This window comes from Cervus canadensis, chromosome 27 (genome assembly GCF_019320065.1).
Source record: "Cervus canadensis isolate Bull #8, Minnesota chromosome 27, ASM1932006v1, whole genome shotgun sequence".
In the NCBI taxonomy this organism is placed as follows: domain Eukaryota; kingdom Metazoa; phylum Chordata; class Mammalia; order Artiodactyla; family Cervidae; genus Cervus; species Cervus canadensis.
In genome coordinates this window covers 5,733,645-5,745,440 of record NC_057412.1, presented here as the reverse complement: position 1 = coordinate 5,745,440, position 11,796 = coordinate 5,733,645, and positions in this window count along the sequence as shown.

Here is an 11,796-nt window from a genome sequence, read left to right as displayed (position 1 = left end):
CTTAGCAAAGAATGTATGAAAACGTCCTTGTTAAGCATGGAGCATGCGGTGGATGTGCCTGGATGCACGGCAGACCTGGGAGGCCGGGCCGAGTGCTTTTATACTGTTCATGTGGATGCTATTGTCCAAATTTCCATAGCTGTGTCACAACAATATAGCTATTCTAAGGGGTTTGTAGTGTGGAAGAGGGAGATGGCAGGGTAGAAGGACGTGCGCTCATCTTCTCCTGCGAGAACTCCGAAATTACAACTTGCTGGTGAACAACTGTTGACAGGAGAATGTTGGATCCCACCAGAAAAAGACACCTCACGTCCAAGGGCAAAGGAGAATCCCCAGCAAGATGGTAGGAGGGGCGAAGTCGCATTTGGAATCAAACCCCATACCCGCCAGAGACATTTGGAGGGCTCAAACTTTGTGCGCACCAGGACCCAGAGACCCAACAGAGACTGAGCCAGATCTGTGTCTGAGTGTCTCCTGAAGAGGTGAAGGTCAGTAGTGGCCTGCCGCAGGGGCAGAGGCTCTGGGTGCAGCAGACCTGGGTGTGGCATAAGCCCTCTTGGAGGAGGTTGCCATTAACCCTACTATAGAGTCGCCAGAACTTACACAGGACTAGGGAAATGGACTCTTTGAGGGCACAAACAGAACCTTGTGTGCACCAGGACCCAGGAGAAAGGGGCAGGGACCCCACAGAGACTGACCCAGACTTGCCTGTGAGTGTCGACGAGTCTCCAGCGGAGGTGTGGGTCGGCGGTGGTCTGCTGCAGGGTTGGGGGAACTGAGTGCAGCAGTGACTGCTTGGGACCTTTTGAAGGAGGTCTCTGTTATCTTCATTATCTCCACTAGAGTTTGGCCTCAGGTCAAACAACAGGGAGGGAACATAGCCCCACCATCAACAGAAAATTGGATTAAAGATATACTGAGCATGGCCCTGCCCATCAGAACAAGACCCAGTTTCCCACTCAATCAGTCTCTCCCAACAGGAAGCTTCCATAAGCTTCTTATCCTTATCCATCAGACCACCAACAGAATGTAAACCACAACCACAGAAAACTAATCAGACTGACCACATGGACCACAGGATTGTCTAACTCAATGAATTGTCTAACTCTGAGCCATGCCATGTAGGGCCACCCAAGATGGACAGGTCATGGTGGAGAGTTCTGCCAAAATGCGGTCCACTGGAGAAGGGAATGGCAAACACTTCAGTATTCTTGTCTTGAGAACCCCATGAACAGTTTGGAAAGGCAAAAAGATACAATATTGAAAGATGAACTCCCCAGCTTGATGGGTACCCAATATGTTCCTGAAGATCAGTGGAGAAATAACTCCAGAAAGAATGAAAAGACTGAGCCAAAGTAAAAACAACAGCCAGTTGTGGATGTTACTGGTGATGGAAGTAAAGTCCGATGCTATAAAGAGCAATATTGCATAGGAACCTGGAATGTTAGGTCCATGAATCAAGGCAAATTGGAAGTGGTCAAACAGGAGATGGGAAGAGTGAACATTGACATTTTAGGAATCAGTGAACTAAAATGGACTGGAATGGGTGAATTTAACTCAGATGACCACTATGTCTACTACTGTGGGCCAGAATCCCGTAGAAGAAATAGAGTAGCCACCATAGTCAACCAAAGAGTCCTAAATGAGTACTTGGATGCAATCTCAAAAATGACAGAATGATCTCTGTTCATTTCCAAGGCAAACCATTCAATATTACAGTAATCCAAGTCTATGTCCCGACCCATAATGCTGAAGAAGCTGAGGTTGAATGGTTCTATGAGGACTTACAAGACCTTCTAGAACTAACACACAAAAAAGATATCCTTTTCATTATAATGACTGGAATGTCAAAGTAGGAAGTCAAGAGATACCTGGAGTAACAGGCAAATTTGGTCTTGGAGTACAGAATGAAGCAGGGCAAAGGCTAACAGAGATTTGCCAAAAGAAGGCACTGGTCAGAGCAAACACCCTCTTCCAACAGCACAAGAGAAGACTCTACACATGGACATCACCAGATGGTCAACATCAAAATCAGATTGATTATATTCTTTGTAGCCAAAGATGGAGAAGTTCTATACAGTCAGCAAAAACAAGACCAGGAGCTGACTGTGGCTCAGATCATGAACTCCTTATTGCCAAATTCAGACTTAAATTGAAGAAAGTAGGAAAACCACTAGACCATTCAGGTATGACCTAAATCAAATCCCTTATGACTATACAGTGGAAGTGAGAAATAGATTTAAGGGACTAGATCTGGTAGACAGAGTGCCTGATGAACTATGGATGGAGGTTTGTGACACTGCATAGGAGACAGGGATCAAGACCATCCCCGTGGAAAAGGAATGCAAAAAGGCAATATGGTTGTCTGAGGAGGCCTTACAAATAGCTGTGAAGAGAAGTGAAAAGCAAAGCAGAAAAGGAAAATATACCCATTTGAATGCAGAGTTCCAAAGACTAGCCAGGAGAGATAAGAAAGCCTTCATCAGTGATCAATGCAAAGAAATAGAGGAAAACAACAGAATGGGAACGACTAGAGATCTCTTCAAGAAAATTAGAGATACCACGGGAACATTTCATGCAAAGTTGGGTTTGATAAAGGGCAGAAATGGTATAGACCTAACAGAAGCAGAAGATATTAAGAAGAGGTGACAAGAATACACAGAAGAACTGTACAAAAAAGATCTTCATGACCCAGATAATCACGATGGTGTGATCACTCACCTAGAGCCAGACATCCTGGAATGTGAAGTCAAGAAGGCCTTAGAAAACATCACTACAAAGAAAGCTAGTGGAGGTGATGGAATTCCAGTTGAGCTATTTCAAATCCTGAAAGATGATACTGTGAAAGTGCTGCACTAAATATGCCAGCAAATATACCAGCAAATTTGGAAAACTCAGCAGTGGCCACAGGACTGGAAAAGGTCAGTTTTCATTCCAATCCCAAAGAAAGGCAATCCCAAATAATACTCAAACTACCACACAGTTGCACTCATCTCACACGCTAGTAAAGTAATGCTCAAAATTCTCCAAGCCAGGCTTCAGCAATAGATGAACCATGAACTTCCAGCTGTTCAAGCTGGTTTTAGGAAAGGCAGAGGAAATTTGCCAAGATCAAATTGCCAACATCTGCTGGATCACTGAAAAAGCATGAGAGTTCCAGAAAGACATCTACTTCTGCTTTACTGACTATGCCGAAGTCTTTGACTGTGTGGATCACAATAAACAGTGGAAAATTCTGAAAGAGATGGGACTACCAGACCACCTGACCTGCCTCTTGAGAAACCTGTATGCAGGTCAGGAAGCAACAGTTAGAACTGGACATGGAACAACAGACTGGTTCCAAATAGGAAAAGGAGTATGTCAAGGCTGTATATTGTCACCCTGCTTATTTAACTTAAATGCAGAATACATCATGAGAAACGCTGGGCTGGAAGAAACACAAGCTGGAATCAAGATTGCCGGGAGAAATATCAACAACCTCAGATTTGCAGATGACACCACTCTTATGGCAGAAAGTGAAGAGGAACTAAAAAGCCTCTTGATGAAAGTGAAAGATGAGAGTGAAAAAGTTGGCTTAAAGCTCAACATTCAGAAAACTAAGATCATGGCATCTGGTCCCATCACTTCATGGGAAATAGATGGGGAAACAGTGGAAACAGTGTCAGACTTTATTTTTGGGGGCTCCAAAATCACTGCAGATGGTGATTGCAGCCATGAAATTAAAAGACGCTTACTCCTTGGAAGGAAAGTTATGACCAACCCAGACAGCATATTAAAAAGCAGAGCCATTACTTTGCCAACAAAGGTCTGTCTAATCAAGGCTATGGTTTTCCCAGTGGTCATGTATGGATGTGAGAGTTGGACTGTAAAGAAAGCTGAGCACTGAAAAATGGATGCTTTTGAACTGTGGTGTTGGAGAAGACTCTTGAGAGTCCCTTGGACTTCAAGGAGATCCAACCAGTCCATCCTAAAAGAGATCAGTCCTGGGTGTTCATTGGAAGGACTGATGCTGAAGCTGAAACCTCAGTACTTTGGCCTCCTGATGCGAAGAGTTGACTCATTGGAAAAGACCATGATGCTGGGAGATATTGGGGGCAGGAGGAGAAGGGGCTGACAGAGGATGAGATGGCTGGATGGCATCACTGACTCGATGGACATGAGTTTGAGTAAACTCCGTGAGTTGGTGATGGACAGGGAGGCCTGGTGTGCTGCGATTCATGGAGTCGCAAAGAGTTGGACACAACTGAGTGACTGAACTGAACTGAACTGAACAGGAGCCAGGGATCAAGACCATCCCCAAGAAAAAGAAATGCAAAAAAGGCAAAATGGTTGCCTGAGGAGGCCTTACAAATAGCTGACAAGAGAAGAGAAGCTAAAGGCAAAGGAGAAAAGGAAAGATATATCCATTTGAATGCAGAGTTTCAAAGAATATCAAGGACAGATAAGAAAGCCTTCCTAAGTGATCAATGCAAAGAAATAGAGGAAAACAATAGAATGGGAAACACTAGAGTTCTCTTCAAGAAAATGAGAGATAGCAAGAGAACATTTCATGCAAAGATGGCACAATTAAGGACAGAAATGGTATGGACCTAACAGAAACAGAAGATATTAAGAAGAGGTGGAAAGAATACACAGAAGAACTATACAAGAAAGATCTTCATGACCCAGATAACCATGATGGTGTGATCACTCACCTAGAGCCAGACACCCTGGTTTGGGAAGTCAAGTGGGCCTTAGGAAGCATCACTAGGAACAAAGCTAGTGGAGGTGATGGAATTCCAGTTGAGCTATTTCAAATCCTAAAAGATGATGCACTCAATATGCCAGCAAATTTGGAAAACTCAGCAGTGGCCACAGGACTGGAAAAGGTCAGTTTTCATTCTAATCCCAAAGAAATCAATCCCAAAGAATACTCAAACTACCACACAGTTGCACTCATCTCACACACTAGTAAAGTAATGCTCAAAATTCTCCAAGCCAGGCTTCAGCAATACGTGAACCATGAACTTCCAGATGTTCAAGCTGGTTTTAGAAAAGGCAGAGGAACCAGAGATCAAACTGCCGACATCTGTTGGATCATTGAAAAAGCATGAGAGTTCCAGAAAGACATCTACTTCTCCTTTACTGACTATGCCAAAGACTTTGACTGTGTGGATTACCACAAACTGTGGAAAATTCTGAAAGAGATGGGAATACCAGACTACCTTACCTGCCTCCTGAGAAACCTGTATGCAGGTCAGGAAGCAACAGTTAGAACTGGACATGGAACAACAGACTGGTTGCAAATCGGAAAAGGAGTATGTCAAGGCTGTATATTGTCACCCTGCTTATTAACTTATATTTAGAGTACATCATGTGAAATGCTGGGCTGGAAGAAGCACAAGCTGGAATCAAGATTGCCGGGTGAAATATCAGTAACCTCAAATATGCAAATGACGCCACTGTTATGGCAAAAAGCAAAGAAGAACAAAACAACCTCTTGCTGAAAGTGAAAGAGGAGAGTGAAAAAGTTGGCTTAAAACTCAGCATTCAGAAAACTAAGATCAAGGCAATCTGGTCCCATCACTTCATGGGAAATAGATGGGGAAACAGTGGAAACAGTATCAGACTTTATTTTCCTGGGCTCCAAAATCACTGTAGATGGTGACTGCAGGCATGAAATTTTTTTTAAAGACACTTGGTCCTTGGAAGAAAATTATGACCTACCTAGAGAGCATTTTAAAAAGCAGAGACATTACGTTGCCAACAAAGGTCTGTCTAGTCAAAGCTATGGTTTTTCCAGTAATCATGTATGGATGTGGGAGTTGGACTATAAAGAAAGCTAAGCACTGAAGAATTGATGCTTTTGAACTGTGGTGTTGGAGAAGACTCTTGAGAGTCCCTTGGACTACAAGGAGATCCAACCAGTCCATCCTTAAGGACATCTGTCCTGAATATTCATTGGAAGGACTGATGCTGAAGCTGAAACACCAGTACTTTGTCCATGTGATGGGAAGAGCTGACTTCTTGGAAAAGACCCTGATGTTGGGAAAGATTGAAGGCAGGAGGAGAAGGGGATGACAGAGGATGAGTTGGTTGGATGGCATCACCGACTCGATGGACATGAGTTTGAGTAAGCTCTGGGAGTTGGTGATGGACAGGGAACCCTGGCATGCTGCCACCCATGGGGTTGCAAAGAGTCAGACAGGCCTGAGCGACTGAACTGTACTGAAGGCGTGGTCTGTAAAAGTAGATGTGATGGTCTTGTTCATGCTCTGTATTCATATGTAAAACAAGGTCTGCCACAGAATACATGCTGTTTTCCCATTGAAGGAAAAGAAGCATTAATGAATGAATAGGTGACAGATTGAATACAAGACTTTTTATGTTCGTCATATTCATTCTTCTAACATTCCAGAATACCAGTTTTCTCTAACTAGGGCTGCTGGGAGATACAAAGAGCAGTAGGAAGTACCCAGAAAAGAGACAAGAAAGCAGCAGCTGGGAAGCACAGGCAGGTCGTAGGTCTCTAATCATTTTCTGTTTTATACACACAAGATTAAAGATTCCCTCTGAGTTTTGATTAAGGATGCACAGTTACAAGATTAAATATGGGTGAGTCAAATTAGAAGAGGTTTAACTCCAATCTCAGAATTAATCAAGGCTCCCTCTGCTACCCGCTCCCTCCCATTAAGCTGTCTTTACAGCATGGGATTAGAGAAAACCATTTAAGACTTTGTGTCCTCTGGCTCTCTGGTACCTTTTCCATACAGCTGTCCTCGTTCAGATCACAAACAATTCTCCCGTCAAGAATCAAAGCTCATTTCCCCTTGAAGTTTCTGTTTATAAGCATGACAAAATTCATTCCAGAGTCTGCACATATTTATTTATTTTGGCGACTGGCAGGGTCTGGTATCAGGTACAGCATGCTCTCGCCTTATGCATTGTCACGAAACGTATTAAAACTTGGTACGCTTGTCTATGTCCAAAAACACCTCCTTAATCATTCCAGTAATTATGCAAACAATCCCATGGGTCCGGCTATAAACATGTCCTTCCCTTCCCGAGAAGCCTTCTGATTCTCTCCTTGGAAGCCACACCAAAGGGAGTGTGGGCAGAACGCACCATTAATAAATCCACCGAGGGGAGGTTAATTTGATCACGAGGCGTCTGTGAAATAAAGCTGTCATGGCCGTATTAAAGGCTGTAGTTCAGGCAGAAGCTTGCATGGTAACAATCAAATAATTCTTAAGAAAGAAATAAAAGGATCAGAAAGAAAAATGTGGATCCTAACTGTAGACTAGATTCCAGATTTTGCAAATATGTTTTCTTGCTTGATAAAGAATAAGAGCTATTGCCCTTTAAATGCGTTATTGGTTGTAAGAAAATGTTCAAGTCCAAGAAAACTCTATAGAGACTTTGTTACTTATGGCTCAAAACCTGGCACACTGAACCCTTGGTGGTCCATATTTGACGTAGGTCCATCTCTTCAAGGGGTAGATGATCATGCTTATTCATGGAGGTCTTCCTTTCCCCCCCATGGGAGGGGACCATGAGTTTCAGAGACTCAGAGTCATTTAAAAAGGCTTATATTATCTTCTCTATCTTCTCTCTTCTTTGTTTTTTGTTTTTGTCTTACCTAGTACCAAGGAAGACCAGGAGAAATGTGAAAAGTTAGACCCTAGGTTCTTATGTAAGGTTCGAAACACAAAAGAGCCCTCATGATCCGGTGTGTGTGTGTGTGTGTGTGTGTGTGTGTGTGCATGCACACTCAGCTGTGTCTGACTCTTTGTGACCCCAGGGACTGTAGCCTGCCAGTCTCCTCTGTCCATGGAATTTCCCAGGCAAGAACACTGAAGTTGGTTGCTACTTCCCTTTCCTGGAGATCTTCCCAACCCAAGGGTTGAACCCTTGCATCTCCTGCATTGGCAGACCTGTTCTTTACCAGCGGAGCCACCATTATCAGATAAAGATATACAATCTCCAAAATGGAAAATGTCCAATATAAAGATAATGGAACTCCACTGAGTGCTAACATGGACTCTTTAAGGAACCTGGGCCAAGGGAGAGCCATAGACTCTGACGTGTGGCAGCCCACATTGGCTGTTTATAGTTGAGTGAAGGAGTCGATGCTTTGGGTTCCCAGATCCCAAATCATTGAGACACAATTTTCATTTCAAACTGTCTGCAGGGCATGATGGGAGGATCCCTGAGAAACTCTTGCGATAACCCTTCCAGCCTCTAAGATTAGAATGTAGTGTTCCCTGAGAAAGAAGCATCAGACATCTGGAAATGTGGATTAGCAGAGAAGGCTTTTATGGTCAAATAGAAAATCCTGGGCTTTATCCTTTAGATCACAGAGTCAATGGAGAAGTTTGGAGAGAGGAATAATGGGACAGAAATGGTGTCTAAAAATATGGATTTGAGTATGGTGTAACTTGAAGGATTTCTGGCAAAGAAGCTAGTTCAGAATATTTTTCCAACAATCTGTGTCTGAGAAGATGAAATCCTGTTGGTCTGTTGAATGAGCTGAACTCAACAAGAAGGGAAATAAGGAACAACTTTATTTTCATTCATCTATTGTATTTGAACATGTTCTGTCCAGTCCTCTCCCCTTATTCCTGGATGAAGTCTGGGCAAGATCTCAGCTGTCTTGTCCTTTTGCCTCATTAGAAAAGTCCCATTTTACTGTCACTTATTAAATGGTCCAGTCCAGTCTTAACGGAAACCTCAGCTTCATATCCAGTTCTGAGCTTCTCTCCTTTCCCCTGGCTCAGGTTTGAACTATCATCTAAGAAAGGGGTACAGTCTTTCCTTCTTATACTCCTTTCTCTTCTTTGTACCTGCTGCAAGTCACTCGTCCTGGATCGGAACATGAGAAAGAAGGGGTTAGAATGAAATGGAGAAAAGCATTTTTACCTAGTTCACGTTATTTGTCAGGTTCCCCTGGTGGCTATTGATTTGTGTGGCTGGTCTCCATGTTCTGGCTTATCTGCGGGCTGCTGAGTGATCTGCTGTGTGTATCATGTGGGGTTTGAATGGTGTGGCAGGAAATTCACTCCTCAGTTGGCTTCTTCCCACCCTCTGTCTACCACCTTGTGCCCTGCATTATATGCATATCCGCTTGCATCCCATCAAGATGGTGAAAGCCTGGCTACCTTCTAGTGTTCACTGAACCCATGGGAAATGCATGGCTCCTTGCCATTCCAAACTCGGGCTGTCTCTGATATTCTTTTCCTCTCTCCTACCAGCATCTCCATCTTCTACCTTCTCCAGTGGGAAGCAGGCACCAGACTGTATGTTCAACAAACACCCCTGAATTCTAGCACATCCACGTCAAACACTCTAGAGAACAATTCCACCGTATTCTTCTCCAGGGAAGTAAGAATTTCTGCAGTTTGTCAAGCCTCCAGCTGAGGAGTGAGATATTGTTAAGGGCAGAATGCATCTGTTGAAGTCTCAGCCCTAGAACTTCAGCACGTGACTATACTTACAGATAGAATTTGGGAAGTAATTAAAACAGAGTCACCGGGGCGGGCTCTAATCTGCTATGACTGGTGTTCTTATAAAAAGAGAAGGTTTAGACACAGAGAGTTGCAGAGAGAAGACCGTGTGAAGGTACACGGAGAGAAAGGCCAAGGAGAGAGACTTCAGAAAGAACCAACTCTCCTGACACCTGGACTGTGAGAACTGATGACTGTGAGAAAAGAAAGTTGTGTTGTTTGAGGCGTCCAGTCTGTGATATTTGTTACAGCTGACCTGACACACTAATATGTTGTTGTTGTTGTGGCTCAGTTGCTAAGTCATGTATGGCTCTTGCAACCCCAAGGACTATAGCCCAGCAGGCTCCTCTCTCCAAGGGATTTCCCAGGCAATGGAGTGCATTCCCTTCTCCAGGGGATCTTCTTGACCCAGGGATCAAACCCACATCTCTTGCATTGGCAGGCAGATGCTTTACCACTCTGCCACCTGGGAAGCCCAGCAAACTAGCCTAGGTACCCATTTTCATTTTGCCCATTTCTGTAAATTGGGTTGTGTGAATCAGGAATTTTGAAAATTCTCCAGAGTTCAGCTGGACTCTGAAGGCAAGAGTGTAGACTTGTGTGAGTGGCACCAAGAGCTTGGGCCTCTCTGCACTGGGGTGCCACGGGGCAGACTGGAGGAATTCAGCAGTGAACAGAGGCCGTACCCTGAAGCTGAGAGGTTGCTGGTCTGGCCCTGTGCCTGCCCAGTCGTTCAGCAGTGGGCATCCTGGGAAGAGGGCCCCTCCGTCTGCGCGCACCTGTGGTTTAGCTCTGCAGCACCCTGCCTGTATCTATGTACATGTTTGATTCTTTCAACTTGGATGCTCACGTTTAAGTCTGTTTCTATTTCTGCCACAACAGTGGGCAGGATTTTCCTTTGAATGGCGGATGCTTTGAGAGAATTTTGCTTTGAGAGAATTTTACTTTATTTGTACTTGTGTGTGTGTTTTTCTCTCTCACATTCTAGTTATTCAAGCTGAAAAAAAATGAGATGAAACTAAGTGTTCATTTGAATTTCAACTTCAGGCTATAGCCTATCTTGAAATTCCAATTTGGATGGCGTTTGTTTCAGGACTTAAAATAATGCAGGATTCTTTTAGCTGAAAATGTGAAATCAATGCCTTTTTGATGAATAGAAGTTTTACATCTGAATAATAAACAGGCTGGTCTTTGTTTTCATAAATAGCTGGGGAAAATCATAAACCTCAGTTATCTCCTGTCATTAAACTCATCCTGGAGATGTGTGGAATCTACTTTAGAAATACTTAACAAAAATAAGTTCACAAATGTAGATTATCCAAGGAGAAAACATTAAGCATTAAATATAGAGACTATGAATAAATTATTTGTTCTGTATAAAAACAGAGAAGCTCACAATGGAAGCATGAAATAGAGTAAGCGTCATTATTGTTGTTCAGCTGCTAAGTCGTGTCTGGCTCTGAAACCCTACCAACTATTGCATGCTAGGTTCCTCTGTCCTCCACTGTTTCCTGGAGTTTGCTCAGATTCATGTCCGTTGAGTTAGTGATTTTATCTGTCTCATCCTCTGCCACTGCCTTTGCCTTCTGCCTTCAATCTTTCCCAGCATTAGGGTCTTTTCCAATGAATCAACTCTTTGCATCTCGTGGCCAAAGTATTGGAGCTTCAGTTTCAGCATCAGTTCTTCCAATGAATACTCATGGTTGATTTCCTATAGGATTAACTGGTTTGATCTCCTTGCAGTCCAAAGGACTATCAAGAATCTTCTCCAGCACCACAATTTGAAAGCATCAATTCTTTGGCACTCAGCCTTCTTTATAGTTCAACTCTCACCTGCACATGGCTACTGGAAAAAATCGTAGCCTTGACTACACAAACCTTTGTTGGCAAAGGGAAGTCTCTGCTTTTGAATATGCTGTCTGGGTTTGTCATAGATTTTCTTCCAAGGAACAAGCGTCTTTTAATTTCATGGCTGCAGTCACAATCCTCAGTGATTTTGGAGCCCAAGAAAATGAAATCTGTCAATTTTTCACCTTCTGTTTGCCATGAAGTGGTGGGACTGGGTGCCATGATCTGAGTTTTTTGAACACTGAGTTTTAAGTCAGCTTTTTCATTTTCCTCCTTCACCCTCATCAAGATGTTCTTTATTTTCACTTCTTACCATTAGAGTGGTATCATCTGCATATCTGAGGTTGTTAATATTTCTCCCATCAATCTTGAGTCCAGGTTGTGATTCATCCAGCCTGGTATTTCTCATGATGTACTCTGCATATAAGTAAAAAAAAAGGAGGACGACAATATACAACTTTATTGT